The following is a 6,977-nucleotide window of genomic DNA, read 5'->3' as shown; positions in this document are numbered from 1 at the left end:
TTCTCAAAGATTATTTCTGCTGGAGTCTTCATTATTTGCATTTATTGAGCACTTAAAAAGTAACAGGCATTTCCACATACAGTTTTCCCTGTGACGTGTGCAAACAGAGTGCAAATTAGACATCATTAACTGTATTGTCACGTGAATAGGGTTTTCAGATTTAGCAAAACAAAAATTGCAAAACTTCCATTTAATGTTAAATTTCACATAAATAAATAAATACTTTTTTTTTTAGTATAAATATGTCCCCTAGGACATACTTGCATGGGGCATAATTACACCCAAAATTATTTATTATTTATTAGAAAGTCATATGTTAATGGATGTCTTGTATTTTATCTGGCAACCTTGCATCTTAAAACATGAAATTCAGAGAGCTTGGGAATCTACCCAACTTTGCATAGCTAGAAAGCACTAGGGTTGTGATTTAGACCCAGGGCTTTTGACTTTAAGTCTGGGGCTCATGACTGCTCTTTATATTATTGAAAATACTGGAAGTATTTCTTCTCGATAAATAGGACATCAATGCATGTGCATCAATGGTTTGATATATGCGCTACAGGGCCCATATATCAAACCATTCATATCCTAGTTTCCCAGGACTGCTATAAAAAATTACCACAAACTGGGCAGCTCAAAACAACAAAACTTGATTGTCTCATGGTTTTGGAGACCAGAAGTCCAAAATCAAGATGTGGGCAGGGCCCTGCTCTCTCCGAAGGCTCCGGGGGAGGCTCCTTCCTTCCGCTTTCCTAGCTTCCGGTGGTTCCCGACAGCCTGGATTTTATTTGGCTGGTGGCAGCATCCTCCAGTTTCCCCCTCTCATGTCCTTCCTCCTGTGTGTGTTTTGTCCAAATTTCCCTCATCCCAAGTGGACACAGGTCATTGGACTAGGGACCACTCTAATCCAGTAGGACGTCATCTTGATTAAGTCTGCAAAGGCAATACTTCCAATGGGGTGGCATTTACAGGTATTGGGGGTTAGGACTTGAACATGCATTTTTAGGGGGACACAACTCAACCCCAAATAGCTAGTCATCATTAACACAGAATGGAACATAAGAAAATATATTATCAATCTAGAAAATCTAGGTGACTAAACACCGGACCTGGAAGTGTGAATGAGGACAGGGGGGCACTTAGAGCACTTAGGGGTTTTGATGGGATAAACACTGCATAGAGTTTTGGCCCTGGGCAGAATAATAAAGCTAGCTAATACACACTTACATAGTCTAACCAGAGCCAGATCTATACATATAATAGTGCCAGGAGGTAGGTGCTAGGATTTCCACTCCATTTGACAGATGAGGAAATGGACAGAAAATGCTGAGTAATTTGCTCAAAGACATGAAGCTGATATGGGATACAACTGAGATTGAAGCCGAGGCAATCTGACGCTGGAATCCACACTCTACACTTATTTAGGATCATTTGGGGGAAAAGAGGCAGTTTAGGCAGAAAGAGAGGCAATTTGAGGAAGGCAAATACTAATGAGAAATAATGACCACTCTAGCCTTCCTGCTGGTTGGATTTTGTCTTGTCTCCATGTTGCCTGTTGACATTGCTGGTGTGATGGGTGCAGAGCAGAAATCCTCAGACTCGAGGAGGCGTGACAGTCACCTGGAGGAGCTGCGGATGCACAAGTCTCCCCCCTCCACCCCTGGGTTTCGGATTTTGTAGGTCCCGGGTGAGGCCCAGGAATGCGCATTTCTTACCAACTTACACTACTGGCTGAGGCTGCCGGTCGGGGACCACAGCTTGAGAACAAACTAAGATAATGAAAACTGAGGTAAAGTTAGAGCAGGAAATGTTTTCAGGTTCAAAGGGATAACAATAATGATCTGGAAAATGTAACTGATTATTTTACAAGCTAATCTCAAAGTGCTCTTTTTAAGATAATACTGTGACATTTTGAATTTCTTTTTAAGATAATACTGTGACATTTTGAGTTTACATGTTACATGCATACATAAACACACACATTGTGCTCTTCCATGTTACTTTTATTTAGGTTTTTTTGGAGGGGAGTAACTAGGTTTATTTATCATTTTTTCAGAGGAGGTACTGGGGATTGAACCCAGGACCTCATGCTTGCTAAGCATGCGCTCTACCACTTGAGCTGTACCCTCCCTACATTACACGCTTAAAATCTATCATAAAGGTTCCTGGACTTATAACACCTGCAAAGCAGCATGGGATTTAGGCTTTTGAAAACAGAGCACCCAGACTCTAATCTAGGCTTGTCCATAAATTAGCCGAGGACTCCTTTTCTCCAAGTCAGACTCCCGCCCCTCCCCTCCCACAAAATAAAGGAATTGAGAGAGAAATAGTTAACTACACTGTGGCACCTAGCCATCAACTGTCATTTTTGAGAGAAATAATGATGTGGAAAATATGATCCCTAATATATTTTCTCCTATTGACTTTTTACATGAGCATAAGTGTTGATTATAAAAATACTAATGTCATCGGACCAGCTAAAAACATACAGTACAACTCACGAAACACCACTCAGAGAGAAACATTATTAATATTTTGGATATTATTTCAAAAGGTGATATCTATGTACAAATTAATCATGCCATAGACACTCAATATCCCATGACCACATTTGCATATTAAATTCATATGTATTTATGTCACTATTTTAAATTTTCTTATGGTATTACATTGCACAGTTATCCCACAGTTTATTTAACCAATTCAGTATTGTTGGGAATCAAAACTATCTCTAATTTGGGGCTAATATGGTGATGGTCATAATAAATATCTTAATACACACATTCTGATGTTCGTGACCATGCTAGAGGTGAAGTAGCTGATCAAAGAAAATTGTCGAGTAAAGTAATGAATGCCACTTTTCAGTACCTATAAAGGAAAAGGTCACCTATGTGTATGCATTTATTCTTTGTATGTGTAATGCAGAGAAAACCGCTGTAAAGGTGCGCCCTGACATGTAAATAAGTGTAATTTCTCGCTCTTTAGAGATGGATGCCTTCGAATTTACTATTTTGTGGTTTCCCGTGCTTCCCAGTTGGCTTACATGTGGGAGTCAGTGCAGATGCACCGAAAGAAGCAGCCTTGTCAGGAGACACCACCTCTAAGTTGGAACCAGAAAAGAAAGAAGGTTACAGCGTGAGGAAAGAGAGTTTCTTTTCTTTTCTTCGTTTTTTCTTTTTCTAGACAGAAGGGGAAGAATTTGGCTCAGAAAAGTTTTAACGCAGTGCAAATGAAATCCATGCATTAATTCCCTCAGGTCCTTTCACAGAAAGGAGGAAAGATAGTCAAGAAAATCAAAAAAGAAAGACAGTGCCAAGACCGGCAGGTACAACCTGCAAGGTAGGGGGTTTTGAGGGTGTAAAGGCTGCACTGAGCTGAATTTCCCTTTGTGAACCAAGGCACCGGGCTGATCCAACATCCTTTAGCCGGAAGGCTGCAAGGAGCGAGCTGCTGGAAGCTAAGGCTTCAGGGAGCCTTTTCTGACAGGGAGCCTTCACACGGCGAGAGAGAGAGAGAGAGAGAGAGAGAGAGAGAGAGAGAGAGAGAGAGAGAGAGAGAGAGCGAGCCAGCAGGGGAAGTCTGGGTCCAGCAGACGAGTGCTGAGGAAAACGAGCCAGGCCAGTGCTGACATGGCAGAGGGTCAGGACTCCACGCAGCAGCCGCCGCTGGGGTCCTGAGCGCCCAGATGCCGGCCTGAGTCCAGACTGATAGGAGGAGGTGGAGGGCTTCCAAACAGGCTCGGTCTGGGCATGCAGGAAATGTCAGAGGGAGCAGCCTTGGGGAGGAGCGGAGAGAGCTGCTCTGGATGGGAAGGGATCTTTTGAATAATTCCATGGTACCTACGCCTGGCGATGTTAGTGCATCTGCACAGGATCTGTGTGGGGTGGGAGGGAGGCAGAGGAGGAGAGGAGGGTGGGATGTGCTGCACAGAGAGCTTGGGATGCTTTCCAGAGCATCAGGAGGAAAACTCAGAGCCTCCCAGAGTGAGGAAAGGCTGGCTGAACTCTCCTGCTGAAAACAGGAAGCCGCCAGCCACCACCCAGCCCTTTTCCCTGAGCTGACCCTTGTAGACCTTAAGGCCCATCTCCAGGAAAGCTTCTGCCTGTGGAAGGACTGTGCGCCCGGCAGAGCGTGAAGGAAGGCCCTGTTCCCTAGTGGATGAGGGGGAGGAGGACACACGAGGCCACCTTGGGACATGTTTACAGGAGCAACAGGCGGTTAGTGTGCTATGGGCTTCCTGCAGTGAGGCTGGGAACCCATGCGCTTGGCCTTTGCCACTTCTCCCCCACCCCCCAGAACATTAATAAGACCAAGAAAGGTACACAAATCCTGCAGAGATCAAAAAGTAGAGCATGGTCCCAAGGTGGTAGGAGTCCAGGCTGCACTCATCTCTGACTTGACCAGTGAAGAGAACAAGAATCTAGCTTATTAAGTTGACCACTTGACATACAAAGAAAACTTTTAAAATTAAAAGAAGATTATATAGGCAACTAACTCCTCGAGAAGGAACTCAGGATTGGAAAAGTGGTGAAGGATCTGGAAAAAGAGAAGCTGACAACGTACCGCATCCCTAACAGTTTCCTTATTGAAGTTCCCGTTGAACAGCTGTTCTGGGTTTCTTCTTGCTCAAGGCCTTTGCACAAGCTGTTCCTCGGCCAGAAAGTCCATCCCGACTTTGGCCTAATGCCCCAGCCTCCCCACGAGAGAGGCCTCCTTGACCATCCTTTGCAGGATGGCAATCAGCACCCCAAGCCTTCCACCTCCATTCGCTCCTGGAGCTCCCATCACAACACTCACCATGATGTCCCAAGTCATAATTAAACCACTTATGAGCCTGTTTAACTCTTCTGTCTCCTCCTCTAAGACATGACCTCCATGAAGGTGGAACCGAGCCTGTCTTAGCTGTCATATATCCCCAATAGAAGATTAGCACAAACTATTCATTGAATGGAAGGGTGAGTAAATTAAGGACAAACAGCAAAATCTAGGAAAAATTCACAGATCTCAGAGAAGCATGGGCTGAGTGTTGGAGACAGGTTGGGGGTCTATCAGGTGGACTCTGGAAAAATATCGGCCTATGAAGCCCAAGAATACTACAAAACTTGATTAAAAAAAAAAAAACTTAGCAGGAGATCCCAAATCAGTCAACAGTACTATCGAGAAGGAAAGAATATTCTAGGGACCTGGTGTCCTCAGAAGTGTGTCCACTTTGACCTACCTCCCTGGAAATTCTCCAGAGCAAGAACTTGTCAAGAAAAGCAAGTAGCAGGGCACGAAGCATCTTGAAGCCCTTACTTTGTGCCGGGCACGGTTAAGCAGTTTCTATATGGGATCAATCCTTTCCCACAGGCAGATCTGTGAATTAGGGATTAGTCCTGCTCTTTTAGACCGGAGCTTACAGATGTCATCGGTTTGCTTAAGGGGAAACGATGTTCAAGGGCAGAGCAAGGATGCTAACCTAGATTTATTTCTGACTCCAGAGTCTACAGTTTTTTTCTGGACACCAGCCTCCTTGTTAAAGATCTTCCAGTGTTGCTGCTGATTCTCTAGGGCTCCTGGGATTTTGGGATGGCACAAATTGTTCTTAGAGCTCTAAATCTGCCCTAGGGCAGTGTGCGCACATACATGTTTGCAAAAACACATGTAGGCAAACACGTGTGTGTTCTTGTATTTCTACGCAATGCTGGGTGGGTAAGTGTGACAATTGTTTGAATGACTTTGCTGTCTCAAGTATGTTACCTTCCTGTGAGAGAAAAGAGGTGGAATTTTAACACCTATTGATGCAATAAGAAAATCAATAGTATATTTACCCAGTGTACAGTAGGTTATGGATCACGTATAAAAAGATGTGAGATTTGCAGATATTGACTGATATATATAAAATAGATAAACAAGTTTATATGGTGTAGCACAGGGAAATATATTCAATATCTTTTAGCTTATGGTGAAAAAGAATATGAAAATGAATATATGAATATCCATGCATGACATTGTGCTGTACATCAGAAATTGACACAACATCATAAACTGAATATACCTCAATAATAATAAAAAAAGGACCCTAACTCCAGAAGGGGAGGGTATAGCTCAATTGGTAAAGCACATGCTTAGAATGCATGAGGTCCTGAGTTCAATCCCCAGTATCTCCTCTAAAAATAAACAAACCTACTTACCTCCCTCCACCACCAAAATAAAATAATTAAGTAATACAATAACAAATAAATAAAATATTTTTGAAAAAAGGATGTGCTCAGACTCATAGTAACAAGATTGGTATCCGGAGGGTGACATAGCCCAGTGGTAGAGTGGGTGCTTGGCACAAGCGAGGCCCTGGATTCCATCCCCAGCACCTCCATTAAAAAAAAATAATAAGTAAATAAACCTAATTACCTCCCCCCCCAAAAAAAATCTAAAAAAAAAGCTTAGTAGCTGAATGTCTTCCCATTTAATTAACCTGGCAGTTTAATAGAATAAAACGATTTCCATAACATTTTTTTTTTTCAAAATTGTTTGGATTTGACTGCTGCCACTGTCCTGGGTTTTCTGTGGGTAGATTATCTTAGTTTGGGTTTCAAGTTTATTCAAGCGGCTTTTAAGTTTATTAATGATGCCCACTATGCACGGAGGGCTCTGTTGACATCACAGCTCTTTCTGTTTACTTTATTGCCAAGATGTCCCTGGAAACTCAAACACTGGGCTTGTTCACCTAATCCAGGAAGGCTGGGGGCATGGTCAACCCTTGCGGCAGTCTGAGGGGGATCTGTTGGCTCATAATGTGGAGGAGTTTCCACACTGGACTTGAGGAGGGCAAGATGGGGAAACTAGACAGCCTCCCAGTCTATTTTTTCCTCTTTTTTTTTTTTTTTGACAGGTGTGGCCTTGTTCTATTACTTGAAGTGATTAAAGCGTGGCAGATGTGTCTTCATTCACATGCAAGAGCATAATTAAAAGTCAAATGTAAATCGTCAATGGATTAT

General features: G+C 43.0%; 1 non-coding gene across 1 annotated transcript; it reads left to right on the top strand.

Annotated features, from left to right (window-relative positions):
- Positions 1-6,076: 6,076 nt before the first annotated feature.
- On the top strand, positions 6,077-6,149 carry TRNAS-AGA. Its single transcript has one exon. It is a non-coding gene; the product is annotated as a tRNA-Ser (tRNA).
- Positions 6,150-6,977: the final 828 nt, after the last annotated feature.

The sequence above is a fragment of the Camelus ferus genome, chromosome 5, assembly GCF_009834535.1.
Source record: "Camelus ferus isolate YT-003-E chromosome 5, BCGSAC_Cfer_1.0, whole genome shotgun sequence".
NCBI classification, from domain to species: domain Eukaryota; kingdom Metazoa; phylum Chordata; class Mammalia; order Artiodactyla; family Camelidae; genus Camelus; species Camelus ferus.
The sequence above is the reverse complement of the archived record's forward strand: the minus strand, read 5'-3'. Positions and strand labels throughout refer to the sequence as shown.